Below are 15,878 nucleotides of genomic sequence, written 5' to 3'. Positions count from 1 at the left end.
AACTGGCCAAGCTCAATTGTTCCTAGTGTTCAAGGATATGTAGGTTTGTTGCATTAGTCAAGGGAAATGTGGAGTCATTACTTGGGGAATAGGTCTGGTGAGGATACTCTTCAGAGGGTCAGTGTGGACATGTTGGGTCAAATGGCCTGTTTGTACACTGTAGGGATTCTATGATTATTTGAATAGGAGGGAGACCAGAATTGCACACAATGTTCCAAAAGTGACATAACCAATGTCCTGTACAGCTGCAACATGACCTCCCAGCTCCTATACTCGATGCACTGACCAAGAAAGGCAAGCATATCAAATGTGTTATTCACTATTCTGTCTCCCTGGGACCCCACTTTCAAGGAACTATGAAACTACACTCCAAGGTCTGTTTGGTCAGCAACACACCCCAGGACCTTACCATAACTCTGAGATATTAGAGAGTGAATTTGCTCTGCTGACCTGCAAGATATCGAACGCCCCCTGGGGGAGGGTGGTGTGTCTTTGTCTTATCAGTGGAATGTGGGAGGTTTACGTGGCCATTTCCTTGCCATTCAGGGATGACTTACATTTTCATCCAGAAATCAATTAGAACATTACAGTTGGAATGTCACTCCTCCCCTATAGTTACAAAACAATAGTTTGCAACAGATGTGACCATGAAGGGATGATTTGTATTACATTGTTTCTCAACACCCCGAGTAATTGAATCCCCCACATGGGGAAGAAGCTACTTGCTATCCACCCTGTCAAAACCTCTCGTGGGGGGGTTGGGTCGGGGTGGCGGGGTGGTGGGGGGGGGTGGGCCTTCTGTGGGTGACAGAGCGGGAAGGAGCTGCTGTGGGACATTCTTGTGGCTTGCAATCCTCTGAACATTGATGGCAATTCATTGTTTGGCTTCTGTTTCAGGCTGTCTGTTAATACTGGGCAGTGAATAGTAGAAATCAAATCGACTTTGACTGTGACAATCCTCTAAGTGATAAATGTAGCAGTCACCAGATCAAAAGTCTCAGGTACAGCATTTGAAATCACGCCTGTTACCCTTCCCTTCATGTTTGTGTAGTGGGAGCTACATATTGAACTATCTAAGCATTCCATTCATGGAGCTGCACAGATATTAGTTAGGTTTGGTGTCTCAGGAAATTGTTTAATAATTTCGACAAAAAAAGATACTAGAAGTAACTCAGAGCAATAACAGAACCAAACCATGCTTTGTTCACAATGTGGTCTTTCTTTAAAACAAAATCATCATTAATATTACTTGAATTTAGCATTGATCAGTTTGAATTGGATGTAACATATCTTCTGTTTCCCTCCAGAAACATACTCGCTGGACCAAGACAATCTAATATATACTCAGTACAAAGCCGAGTGTGACCAACTGCTTCTCCCAGACACCAGGTATGTTACTGCTGTCAGGGCAGAGAACATCCTTTCCACAGACACAGAGTGGATTGAACCAGACACACATTGAGCTCAATTTCCAGAGGGATACATTTAATCCAAGAGTCAAACACATCAGTTGAAATACATTTTCTTCTCTCCTCTGAATGCACACTGTAGCCAGCTCCAATACTTTTTACCATTTAAAGCCCATCGTGATTCACCACATCTGAATATGTATAGACTGTCTGCTAATCCAAAATCTGCACTCAGGAACCACATTAAATCCAAATGTGGTATAAAGGGTTATTAGTTTAGTTTAGGTCATTGTTACACAGTTACAATAACTATGTATGAAGTAGAGACTGAGTGCAAACATAAAGGGAAACTTTGACATTATCAGTAACTGATGAGGCCAAATTAATCATTTGATCAATAGTTGTCCCATACAAAGACATTACAATGGTATAATGTACATTCCAAATGTTCTTTCCTGACATGGACAGAAGGCTTACTGCATGTACACACACACTACTAACACCCCACCACTTCCGCACACAAACATAAAATCCTGAATGATTTATAATGAGTCACAAATACATCCTAACACACACACGATGATATCAAACAGTGATGAAGATCCATATACATTGCAAGTGTCAGAAAATGTTACATTCAAACTGATTTCTACACTCAGCTCTCGAGGCAAGAGATCTCCAACACAGAAGAAAGCCCTTCAAATGATTAAGTCTGCACTGATCAAAACCAATCCATAACAGCATAACAATTGACCAAGCTAACAACCCTTTCAATCAGCATTCCATTTCCATAAATATATCATGACAGCAGAGAATCTGCCAGCCCCATCTTTCTCACAGTGTCATTCTTTATTGCTTCACCTTGCAGGTGTCATTTTTCTTTTCTTTTCCCATTCCAGCAAAATCTTTTTCTTTATAATTCTGTACATCTTTCAACGTTTGTTTCATATGTCTTCAAAAAGCCTGACATTCCTGTTGACCGTCCCTAGGATGCATTACTAAAAAACAAGGAATCTGGGTACAGATTTCTCAATGAATCAATGGAATCAGATAGTCACCATTCATAGCAGAGCAGTAAGAAACCAAATAGCCATAATGGATAGGTGTGTCAAGCTTCTCAATTTTTTTCTGTGAAGGTTTGGACAGTGTTGATAGATTAATAAATTGAAATTGACCATTTGGATTCCTGCCTAACTTTCTATATTCTCCCTTCAGAATCTCATCCTTTTCCCTTCCTGTGTCATTGGTTCCAATGTGTACAATGACCTCCTGTTGGTCCCTCTGTCCTTTGCGAACATTCTGCACCCTCTCCGAGACATCCTTGATCCTGGCACTAGGGAGGCAACACACCATTCTGATTTTTCTCTGCTGGCTGCAGAAATGTCTGTCTATGAGATTTGAAAGGCATTAGAATGAATCACGTGGTTCCATTGAAGGTAACAGTTAGAGAATTAACTTCCATGTATGCAACCAGTACAAAGAACAGAAAGAAGCAAACTTAATACTGCATTCACATTAAAGATCAAACAGTCACAGAACATACCAACATTTGTCAACATTTGGAAGAGAGCTGTGAGATGGTGCCAATACACAATGGGTACAGAATCCCTCTCAAAGTCCTGAGTTACTGCCAGGTTAATAGGTTCACAGACATGAATAAAAGAAACCCCAAGATCCCCAATGATCCGATGGTTGTAAGAGTGAGCCTTTCATTAAAAGGTTTAAGCAGAACAGGGTAACAGCTTCAATCTCAGCATCAACATACACTCCCTATATGATTTAAATAGAGTGTATCAGTTTGGCCATAAAATTTAACCCAATTGTGTGCTGTATTAGAAAATACTGAACCTATCACATGATATGCAGTAAATTCCAGTGACATTGCCCAAGAAATAACCTGAGCTATGTATAATTACCCCTCCAAATATCTCATCCTGTCTTAGATATGGAGATGTAACTCATGCATCAATTCCATTTTACAGATTGGAGGAATTACACTTCAGCCCAAATTGTATTTTAAAATATATATTTTTGTATGGAACCCCAAACTGAAAAGCAGTGCACATCTCATACAAAACTACAGAATATAAAATTTGATGTGAAATTGACCGAAAGGAAATCAAATATAGACTTGAAAGGACAGAAAGTATCCCATATTCAGACAGATAATGAGAGACTTTTGAGTACAGTGTGAAGACTCTCATATAGTTTCTCTGGGACTAACATAGGAATAATTAAGTTAAAACATACATTCAGTCTAGAGATCAGCATGCCCAAAATACACTTACAATCGTAAACTACATTGTCCCATAGATTCCAATGTTGTGTAAGTTATTCAACTGAGACGTACAGTGCCAGAGATTAACAGTGATATCAACACATCCCCTTTCACTGACAGGAGGTGACACAAATGACATTGCTATTCAGAATGTATCAGATATTATACAAAGGTTTGCACAATAAAGAGCTCCAGCAGTTCTGAAAGATGACAATTCCACTTTGAAATGACACTGCATCAATATAAAATACAATAACCATGAATAAGAAGCACATTGATAACTCATAATGAGAGACTGAATGAATCCCATGTTCAATGTTAGCTGACAAAAGCTGACTTTATCCATACTCACATTCTGATTGAGTGACTGACTAATGCAAAACAACACAAACATATCCGAGTCCAAAATGAAAGTAAATGTCTCAGTGATAATGTAGAACATTAGGAAGGGAACTATGCCACACTATGTACCGGACCAGCCTTGTAAATAAGATGGTCTGTCCATTTCTCCATGATATTTTTACATGGATAGTTTAAAGAACTGGATGTAATTTCCTTTATCATTAGAATCAGAATCACAGATTTTGTAGAGCACAGAAGCAGTCCAATTAGCTCATTGTGTCTACAGTTGGACATTCTATTCTTTATCCCTTCTATTACTAGTTTACATTAATTGTTGGGACTGTGAACTATATATCATTGTTGTAGTTTGCAATCCTCTGAATACTGATTGGAATAAATTGTTTGGTTTCTGTTTCGCATTGTTTGTTGTGAATGAACTTTCAGCTGTGGAAATAAAGATAATATATATGAATGTCACAGTTTAGTAAAGAATAAATATGATAATCATTGGATCAAAAGCCTCAAATATAGTATTTGAAATAGTGTGTGTTGTTCTTCAATAGTTAGTGTATTGGGATCTTGGTTTGGAACTGTGTAAGCATCCCAATCATGGAGCTGTAGAGGTCTTGGTTAATTTTTGTATCTTAATAAATTGCTCTATAATTTCACAAAAAGAGAGCAGGAGCAGCTGAGGGCAAAAGTGGAACCAACGCCTGCTCTGTTCCCATTGCTGGCTTTATAAAGATCATCATAACTATTAACTCAAAATTTCATTGCTCAGTTTGATATTACCAAACTTAGCTAATGTTGATTTAAAGGAGATAAATCTTCTGTCTTCCTCCAGGCAAATATTCAATGGCCCAAGACAATGTAATATGACCTCGGTATAAAGCCAAGTGTGAGCAGCTGCTCCTTCCAAACAGCAGGTATGTTACCACTGTCTGAGCTGGGGGCAGGTCCTTTCCACAATTACAGAATGGATTGAGGCAGACTCACAAAAAGCTCACTTTCCAGAGATATACCTTCAATCCATGAGTAAAACACAGCCAATTCTCACTATGGACCAGCGCAGATGCAATAAATGTCATCATTCAAGGCGCATTGTCATTCAGATTTGAAAAGGGATACACTGAATCCTCACTGGAAACAGACAGTCAGGAACTGCATTAAATCCACAGTTAGAGAATTTTCAAAGTTACAATCAAGATGAACAAATAGATCATGCTGTTACATAGCTGGAGTAACCATATATGCAGTAGTTATTGAGTGCAGATCCAAAAGGCAACTTTTGATGTTAACAGTAACTGAGCAGGACAAAAATAATCTTTGAGAAATAGTAGTCCCATTCAAAGACACAACCATTAAATCATGTTCAGCAATAAAAACCTATCATGTAGCATGGACAGGCAGATGCAGAATAAAACTCTCTCACAAAAAAACGCTATCAATGCCTGATTACAAAATGAAACGATGTGTCTCAGTGATAGTACCGAACCCCTGAAAAGGGAAACATCCCACACTGAGCAACAAGAGCTGGTATTTTAATTAGCCGGTCTGTCCATTTCTACATGGTAGTTTTGTACCAATATTTCATACAGCGGGATGTGTTTTCCTTTTCACACCAGAATCAGAATCTCAGAATTGGGACAACACAGATGAAGGCCATTCCTCCCATTCAATCTGTGCTCGTACATTCTATTCTTTAATTGTTCTGCAAAACAGTTTCCAGTAATGGTTGGGATTGTGAACTAGATACCATCTGCTGACCCCTTCCCCAAAGATTGAGAGAAAACTCAGAAATCACAAAATGCAGCAGAGATTAAGACCCCACGCTCAATACACTGATAACTGCTATCACAGAATGATACAGAATCACAGGGAATATTCCTGGCTGCCAGAGAATTAAACCACTTTGATACCCAAAAGTAGGAAGTGATTAGTACAGATGGAGAACTTCACTGTCATAGTCACACATCAGAAGCTGATGTTTTATCCATCAATTACTGAACTCCCATGTCATCATGACAGCAACTGTCAGATGTAAATTGATAGTTGCTCTTACATATTAACATTGCAGACACTGACAAAGAGAAAACAATAATTACACAAACATTCTTATTACGCAAAACAGTGCAGGACTTGTACAGTCAATGGTAGGGTCCTGAGGAGAGTTGCCAAACACAGAGACCTAGGATTGCATGTGTGTTGTTCTTTGGAAGTGGAGTCCCAGGTGAACAAGGATGTGAAAAAGGGGCTTGCCATGTTTGCCTCCTTTGCTCTGCACATTGAGTATAGGAGTTGGGACATCATGTTAGGGCTGCACAGGACATAAGGTAGGGCACTTGTAGAATACTGTGTAACATTCTGGTCACCCTGCTTTCAGAAGGATGGCATTAATCCTGAGAGGGTGCAAAAATGATTGACAGAGTTGTTGCCAGGGCTAGAGGGTTTGAAATTTAAGGAGATTGTGAACAGTCTGGGACTTTTATCCCATTAGCATCGGAGGCCGAGGGGTGATTTTAAACGGGGTGAACGTTTTGGGTGCTTGGGAGTGGAATGACTCCTTCTCCGAGCAGATGGGTTGGAGGTGGAGGAATTGGGAGATTGGGATGGGGTTTTTGCAGAATACTGAGTGGGAGGTTGTGTCATCCAGGTAGTTGTGAGACTCTGTGGGTTTATAGTAAATGTCCATCTGGAGATGGAAATGGAGAGGTCAAGAAAAGGGAGGGAGTACAGAAAAGGCCATTCGGCATATCAGTCTGCATTGATGATAACTCCCATTGAGGGCACACTAATCCCAATTTGCTGCACGTGTCCCATTTCCTTGATGTGCTCATCCAAGTATCTTTTTAAGGTTCTAAGGTTTGTGGCTTCCACAACCTTCCCAGGCAGTGCATTCCAGTTTCCCTGAATTCCATATGATTTAACTCTCTCAATCGGTCTCTAATGTGGGACCTTGTCAAAAGGTTTGACCGATTGGTAAATACACTCCCACATGCAGACAAAGAAGTAATATTTCAGAGGAAGATGGAGAATGAGACTCTCATATTAACAAAGCACAAAGTGACAGTTTGAGATTGACAACTACATTTGCATCTTCACAGAGCAGAAACTGACAGCTACAATTGATAACGACATTCACATCTTCGTAACACAGAAATTAACAGGAAAAGATTGTTAAATACACTCATATTTACATTAGAGAGCTTGACAGGGAAAGACTGATAACCACATTCACATATTTTGCCAGCAGAAACTGACAGGTACAGCTTGATAACTATATTTACATATTCACACAGCAAGGTCTGCCAGGTACAGATTGACAACTACACTCACATTGACAGAGACAACAAAACCGAAACAGACAGGGAGAGAATGATAACTGTACTCACACATTCCCATGTCAGAAAGGGACAGATACACATTGTGTAACTAAATTCACATATTCACCTCAATGAAACAATCAGAGCCTGATTGCTGTCTAAATATATCAATGTATTTATCAGCCAGTCCCTGACAGTTTCTATTATGTGGATATGTGATGTTATTTATCAATCTGTCCCTGTCAGTTTATGTGATGTGAACATTTGAATATAGTTATTAATCTGTCCCTGTCACACTCTGCTTTGTGCACATGAAAGTATATGTACAAGTCATCTAGGGACAGATTGATAACTACACTCACATATTCAGATAGTTTAAACTGTACAGTTTCAAAAGTACACTCATATTCAAAAGCAGAATCTGACAGGTACAGATCAATAACTAAATTCACTGTTATGCACCAGACCATGCCCCCTCAAAATACAGTGTATCATGGAAATAGGCTAGACCCTAACCTTCTTCACAGAAACTAACAGGTAAAATTGATAACTTTTCTCAAATGCAGTATTCATTTGAAACTAACATAAGCAGATTGGTAACTCGATGCTCATATCCACAGTTTCGTCAGGTGGTCCTGTTCATGGAGCTGTACAGGTATTGGTTAGTCTCTGGATCTCAGTGAATTGGTATAGAACCCTTAAAACATAGTAGCTCAGTCCAAGAATGGAAACACATACATGTTTCAGTTTGAATCATTAGTTTTAAAGAATAACATCCTAACGATTACTAACTGAATGTTACATAGTTCAATTTGATCCTGGCAATCATGCCTAATGCTGAAGAGATATCTCTTCTGTCTTCTTACAGGTAAATAATCAAAGGATCAAGACAATGTAATATTTCCTCAGTACAAAACCAAGTGTGACCAGCTGCTTCTGCCAAACAGCAGGAATGTTACACATACAGAAATTGTTGGGAAAGTTCAGCAGGTCTGGAAGCATCTGTGGAAAGAAATCAGAGTTAATGTTTTGGGACGTGTGACCCTTCCTCAGAACTGGTTCTGAGAACTCAGCCCGAAATGTTAATTCTGATTTCTCTCCGCAGATACTGGCAGACCTGCTGAGCTTTTCCAGCAATTTCTGGTTTTGTTTCTGATTTACAGCATCTGCAGTTCTCTCAGTTTTAGACCCACATTGGAGTCAATTCCCAGAGAGATGTTCAAATCAAGAGTCAAATGCCACCAAGGAATTACATTTTTCTCTCTCCGTTCTCAGTCACACCAGCCCAGTTCCAATAAGTTTTATCACTCACAGCCTATTGACATTTACACCATTTTTTGACGAGGGAGAGACTGAACCTGATTGGAAATAGACACGCGTGGACACCATTAAATCTGCATTTGAGAAGGGCATTTTTGTAGTTCTAATCAAGGAAAACAAATAGATTTCACTTTTACATCATTTCAACAGCCATACATAAGGTCAGTGTTAAAAATACAGAGATAGAAGGAAACTGCGTTCACAGGCAGGACAAGTTGCCAAAGTAGAGGATGAAACACATTAATATTACTTATAACTAAACGGGACAGAATTATCCTCCTTTGATGAACAGTTGTCCAATACATAGACACAACAATTAAATAATGTGAAATCCAAACACACATACTGTGCCAAAGTCTGACAAAACAAGCATGGTGACGGTGTGCACACAAACTGACTGGTGTAAAACGGGTCCCAAATACACACACTGTACTGAGACATCTGTTACATTGGGAACAGCCATGGAATGACATGGCAGGTAGTGAGAAATGATCCGTTCAAAATGACTTCGATTCATAATGGAGCCAGAGAGACACAGCACAGGAATAGACCCTTCTGTCCACCAGTCCATGCTGACCAGAATCACAAACTAAACTAGTCCCACCTGCCTCCTGCTGGTGCATATCCCTCCAAACCTTTACTATTCATGTACTTATCTGACTGTCTAATAAATGTTGTAACTGTGTCTGCATCCACCACTACCACAGGACGTTAATTGCACATGCGAACCACCATCTGTGTAAAGAAAATTGCGCCTCATGTCTTTTTATAAATCTCTCTCCTCACCTTAAAATATGGTGAAAGTGAGGACTGCAGATGTTGGAGTTTAGAGTCAAGAGTGTGGTGCTGGAAAAGCACAGCAGGTCAGGCAGCATCCAAGGAGCAGGAAACTCGACATTTTGGACAAAAGCCCGAATTCCTAATGAAGGGCTTTTGCCCGAAATGTCGCTTTTCCTGCTCCTCAGATACTGCCTGACCTGCTGTGCTTTTCCAGCACCAGATTCTTGACTGTCCCTTACAATATGCTCCATAGTCTTGAAACTGCCCCATCCTAGCGAAATGACACCTACTATTTACCCCATCAGTACACTTTATTGTTTTATAAACCTCTAAAGGGTCACCCCTCAGTCTCCAAAGTTCTAGGGAATATAGCCCCTGCCTATTCAGACTCTCCCTCTACCTCCAATCCTCCCATCTTGACAACATCCTTGTTCATCTTTTATGAACCCTCTCATGTTTCATACCATTCTTCCAGTCAGTGGCATGGTGGCTCTTTGGGTTTCACTGTTGCCTCACAGCGCCAGTGACCCTGGTTTGAGAGCAGCCTCGGGCGACAGTCTGTGTGGAGCTTGCACATGCTCCCCGTGTGTGCGTGGGTTTCCTCCAGGTGCTCCAGATATGCAGGTTCGGTGAATTGGCCAAGCTCAATTGCCCCTAGTGTTCAAGGATGTGTAGGTTTGTTGCATTAGTCAGGGGAAATGTGGAGTCATTCCTCAGGGAATAGGTCTGGTGAGGATACTCTTCAGAGGGTCAGTGTGGATTTGTTGGGTCAAATGGCCTGTTTGTACACTGTAGGGATTCTATGATTATTTGAATAGGAGGAAGGCCAGAATTGCACACAATGTTCCAAAAGTGACATAACCAATGTCCTGTACATCTGCAACATGACCTCCCAGCTCCTATACTCGATGCACTGACCAAGAAAGGCAAGCATATCAAATGTCTTATTCACTATTCTGTCTCCCTGGGACCCCACTTTCAAGGAACTATGAAACTACACTCCAAGGTCGCTTTGGTCAGCAACACACCCCAAGATATTACCATAACTCTGAGACATTAGAGAGTGAACTTGCTCTGCTGACCTGCAAGATATTGAATGCCCCCTAGGGGAGGGTGGTGTGTCTTTGTCTTATCGGTGGAATGTGGGAGGTTTACGTGGCCATTTCCTTGCCATTCAGGGATGACTTACATTTTCATCCAGAAATCAATTAGAACATTACAGTTGGCATGTCACTCCTCCCCTATAGTTACAAAACAATGGTTTGCAACAGATGTGACCATGAAGGGATGATTTGTATTACATTGTTTCTGGAGCTGGGGGGGTCACTGCTTTGTATCTTGTGTGGCATGTGACTATGAGGGGATGGCTGGAGGTTGTCTTGTGGGCATTACTAACTGTGACGTAAAGACTTTTGTATAAAGGAAAGACTGTTCCCTTTGCTCAGATAGAGCTTTTGCCACGACCCCATAAGCTCTGCGAGGTGTGTGTTAAAGGTTTCTCCAGAAAGCTTGTACTGTCCTGTACTTAATAAATGTTGTTGCTTGTTCACAGAAGTCAGGTGTGTTGCAGTTCCATCAAGTGTGTAGGAATGTCAAGAGTAAAAGAACTTAATGATTCTGGCCCTGATTTGCCTTTGCAACATGCAACACAACACATTTATCAAAATTAAATTCCACCTGCCACTCCTTGAACCATTGGCCAATCTGATCAAGGTCTCACTGTACTCTGAGGTAACTCACTTTGCTTTACACTGTTCCTCTAATCTTGGTGTCATCTGCAAACTTACTAACTATACCCCAATGTTTACATCCAAATCATTTATATAAATGACAAATAGCAGTGGACCCAGCACCAATGCTTGTGGTTCTCTGGTGATCACAGGCGTCCAGGCTGAAAAGCAACCCTCCATCGGCACCCTCTGTCTCCTACCTTTGAGTTAGTTCTGTATCCAAATGGCTAGTTCTCCCTGTATTCCACGTGGTCTAACCTTGCTCACCAGCCTACCACGAGGAACCTTGTCAAATGCCTTTCTGAAGACCATACAGATCACATCCACTCCCCTGCCATCATCAATCCTCTTTTTGTTACTTCAGAAAACTCAGTCAAGTTAGTAAGACACAATTTTCTATGCACAACAACATTTTGACGATCCCTAATCAGTCCTTGCCTTTCCAAATATATGTAAATTCTGTCCCTCAGGATTCCCTCCAACAATTTGTCATGCACTTTTGTTGGAGAAACAGATGTCAAAATCATGAGAGGCTGGAAAATGCAGATTTACAAATTGCCTTGGGTGTCCTTGTCAGTAAGTCACTGAAGGCAAACATGCAGGTGTGTATGTTGTTAGGAAAGCTCATGGAATGGAATCCATTCTTAAAAGAATGGATTAGGGAAGTTGAGGAGTAGGAAAGTCTTGCTTCAATTGTGCAAGAAATTGGTTAGACTGCACCTGAAATCATGGTCCATTTTTGGTTTGTGTATTCACAAGAAAAGATAGAATTGCCATATTGAGAGTGCAATGGCAGTTTACCCACCTTGTTCCCAGGATCACAGGATTGGGAGAGAGTTTGAGAAATTGGACCAGTATTTTCTAGTTTTGATGAATGAGAAACTATCACACTGAAATCCACAAAGTACCCAAGGTCATACACAGCTTTAAACCAGAATAAAGAGAACAAAGAAAATTACAGCACTGGAAGAGGCCCTTCAGCCCTCCGAGCCTGTGCTGTTCCAGATCCTCTATATCCAAACATGTCGCCTATTTTCTAAGGATCTGTATCTCTCTGCTCCCTGCTCATTAATGTGTCAGTCTAGATACATGTTAAATGACAGTGTCATGCCAGCCTCTACCACCTCCGCTGGCAACACATTCCAAGCACCCACCACTCTTCATAAAGAAGTTTCCATGCATATCTCGCTTAAACTTTTCCCCTCTCACCTTGAGATCATGACTCCTAGTAATTGACTCCCCCACTCTGGGGAAGAAGCTACTTGCTATCCACCCTCTCATGATTTTGTAGCTCTCAACAGGTCCCCGCTCAACCTTTGTCTTTCTAATGAAAATAATCCTAATCTCCTCAAACTCTCCTCATTGCTCATGCCTCCATACCAGGCAACATCCTGGTGAACCTCCTGTGTACTATCTCCAAAGCATCCACATCCCTTTGGGAATATGATAACCAGAACTGTACACAGTATTCCAAATGTGACCAAAGCAAAATCTTATATCTCTGTACCATGACCTCCCAACTCTTGTACTCAATACCCCATCTGATGAAGGAAAGCATGCTGTATGCCTTCTTGACCACTTTGTAAACTTGTGTTTCCACCTTCAGGATTCAAGGGACTGAACACCCAGGTCTCTGCACATCAATTTTCCCCAGTGCTTTTCCATTTACCATGTAGTTCACTTTTGAATTGGATCTTACACAATGCATCACCTCACATTTGACTGGATTGAACTCCATTTGCCATTTCCTCTCCAATCTATCCATATCCTGCTGTATTCTCTGACAGTCCCCTTCTGCTATTTAGTGTCATTTGCAAACTTGCTAATCAAACCACCTATTCCTTCCTCCAAATCATTAATGTACATATTATGTATTCAGCCCAGGCTAGAGGTCTGCCCTGCAAGATGTCTGCAGTGGGTGTCTAGAACCTGGAGGCTGGAATTGAAAAGAAACAGAGAGTCAGTTCAGGAATGAAACCGCAGTTTTCTTTAAACAGGAAATGGTGAATATTTGGAAATCTGTTTCCTGGAGGTTGTAGAAGGCCAGTCTTTGAGTATGCTAAAGTATAGATCAATTAACTTTTGATTGTCAATGATGTGAGAAGTTATAGGATATTATGGGTAAGAGATTTGGAACTTCCTGATCAGCCATGATTGTACACAATGATTCATTGGGCTGATTGACTGTCTCTTGTTCCTGTTGTATGATGTTCTGAGACTCAAACTCAGTCTAACCCAGGTAATGAACATAGCGAATGACTGTGTTTCATGACAATGGGATGTTGCTATGTATTTGTGTGCATTCTGCTGTAATACACCAGATGACCAAATGATGCCTGACACTGATCCGATTTGACACCAAAAGCAACCTGCACCATTGAACCCTCAACCCCAAATCTCTCTGGTATTGTATTGGTTATTGTGAGTGATATGGTGAACAGAACTGGACATGTAGCACTGAGCCAGTAACCAATCCTCCAGGATTATAACTGAGGCAGTCTCTGTTCGTTCACTCAGCAAGTCTGACCAGGCACCTGCTCACCCTGAAGGGTGCTCAGCTACCACCTATCGTGCTGAAGTCTGGTTGAAATGGAGAATTACTGTTAACTCTCAGGGCAGGAGGAGCAAATTGAAGTCACTGGCCATTCTCATTCAACCCAAGACTTTGCCCAAATTGAAAGTCACAAAGAAAGCAGAAAAAGCAAAGTTGGTGTAACACGTAAACATGTGAACCCAAAGGCTCTTCTCAGAGCTACCCACATCTCTCAGGAAAGAGCTGAGCCTGGATCAAGTGATCCCTGTCCCGGTCTATGCTGAGTGCAGACATACCTTAGATATTGATTGATTTGCAAAACTCGATAGACACTTTCTTGCTGTGATTTACACCCAGTCCCTGTCCCACACTCGACAATAAAGCGAAATTAAAAACCACACAATGTCAGAGGTGAATTTACTATATTGTTCAAATTACACACAATCTGCTCGCAGCCAGTTCATGTGACATTTTATCAATTCCTACTTTGGAAATAGAACCAGTCTGACGCAAGGTTGGCAAAAAAACCAGACTTGAACCTCACACCTTTAATGTATTGTCTCAGCTGAGATATCATCTTTTCTTCATAAATCCTTAAGTTAGCTCGGGAATGTGACTTGAAAGAAGGTCTGGGATTTCTATATTAATGAATCGAAACATGCATCCCCACTCTAAATGATTCAAAATTTTACAGCAATCTGGGTTTGTGCATCGGTTGTATGACACTGATCTTTTACTCTGAATTCTGTGCCATTGTGGAGAAAAGCTTTAGTTCCAGAGAGAGAGTTGGGGCTGCAGTTAGCTGGAGGCGGAGCTGCAGGATCACTCTGTCTGTCACTCCGTTTCCTCTCCGGACCAGCCTCTCACTCTCTGTCAACCCTTTCTCAGTCAGGTCGGGCCGGGCTGTATAAAAAAGGAAGGGCAGGCAGCTCGGCTCTCATTCAGCAGCGATTGGAGTGAAGAAGCGTGATGTCTGGAAGAGGTAAAGGAGGCAAAGGCCTGGGAAAAGGCGGAGCGAAGCGGCACCGTAAAGTGCTCCGTGATAACATCCAGGGCATCACGAAACCAGCCATCCGGCGCCTGGCTCGCCGTGGCGGGGTCAAGCGCATCTCGGGCTTGATCTACGAGGAGACCCGCGGGGTGCTGAAGGTTTTCCTGGAGAATGTGATCAGGGATGCGGTCACCTACACTGAGCACGCCAAGCGCAAGACGGTCACCGCCATGGATGTGGTGTACGCTCTGAAACGCCAGGGCCGCACTCTCTATGGATTCGGCGGCTGAGCATCAAGCGACCCTTTTTCCAGCGAACCCAAAGGCTCTTTTCAGAGCCATCCCAAATCTTCCCATTGAGAGCGGGGACCTGAGGCCGGAGAGAGCACAGAGGGAGGGGATGGTGTTCTGTACCAGGTTACTACACGTTTAATACATCACATCGCGATTGGTAATTCTGCCCAGACACTAATGTTGTATATTGCAGTATTTGTATTCCATGCTTTGTGGGGATAATAGTTTTGAGCTTTGATCTTTCCATCGGCCTGTTTCAATGTAAGTTGTTAACATTGACCCAACACCACGTTGTGCCGACAGGTTTATGTGGAAGGCTACAATGGCAATTGTATTCAGGTTCACTGCAATTGATTATAAAAAGCTGTCCTTACTCGGGCTGAGATTGGGTAACTTTGCCCAAGGACAGTGGGCCGTGTTTCAGTATCTTTGTTTAAAGCGGCGCGGTTGCATCGCTTCATTAGCAACCGTTTCCCATTCAGTTTGTCCCGGCTGTTATAAAGCCCGCGTTTCCCTCCTGCCTGTGACAGACAGATCAGGCAGTGATCCCGCCCCCTGCCCGCCCTCACTGCTAACTGGAGTGTAACATACTGCTATAAAGTATAACAGTTTATCTTAATTGGGGACCCATGGTGTTTTGCTTCTTCATGTTTAATTTCATCTCCGGGTTTGTGAGGGTGAAATCGGCGGGCTTTTTGAAATGGTCCAAGTGAACCAATTAGCCTGCAATGATTCTTTTCCTGCCTTTTCTGCACCTTCAGGAGCGGTTTCTCAGTGAGCTGAGGGACGGGTCTATATCCAATCCCAGCTCTAGGGAGGGCTCTCCATCCCCTTAAAAAGGCAGCACTGCAGCAGCCTCAGCATTGACAGCAGCAGCAG

At 41.8% G+C, this 15,878-nt stretch overlaps 1 long non-coding RNA gene across 2 annotated transcripts; it reads left to right on the top strand.

The window, feature by feature from the left end:
* Positions 1-1,325: 1,325 nt before the first annotated feature.
* On the top strand, positions 1,326-14,674 carry LOC132837366 (uncharacterized). 2 transcript variants are annotated; one of them, XR_009647509.1, is made up of 3 exons: positions 1,326-1,389; positions 4,874-4,955; positions 14,604-14,674. It is a non-coding gene; the product is annotated as an uncharacterized LOC132837366 (long non-coding RNA). The 2 variants fall into 2 exon arrangements; XR_009647510.1 differs by lacking the exon at positions 14,604-14,674 and adding an exon at positions 8,221-8,279.
* The last annotated feature ends 1,204 nt before the right edge of the window (positions 14,675-15,878 follow it).

This window comes from Hemiscyllium ocellatum, chromosome 49 (assembly GCF_020745735.1).
Source record: "Hemiscyllium ocellatum isolate sHemOce1 chromosome 49, sHemOce1.pat.X.cur, whole genome shotgun sequence".
Classification (NCBI taxonomy): Eukaryota; Metazoa; Chordata; class Chondrichthyes; order Orectolobiformes; family Hemiscylliidae; genus Hemiscyllium; species Hemiscyllium ocellatum.
This window is presented reverse-complemented; position numbering and strand designations above follow the sequence as displayed.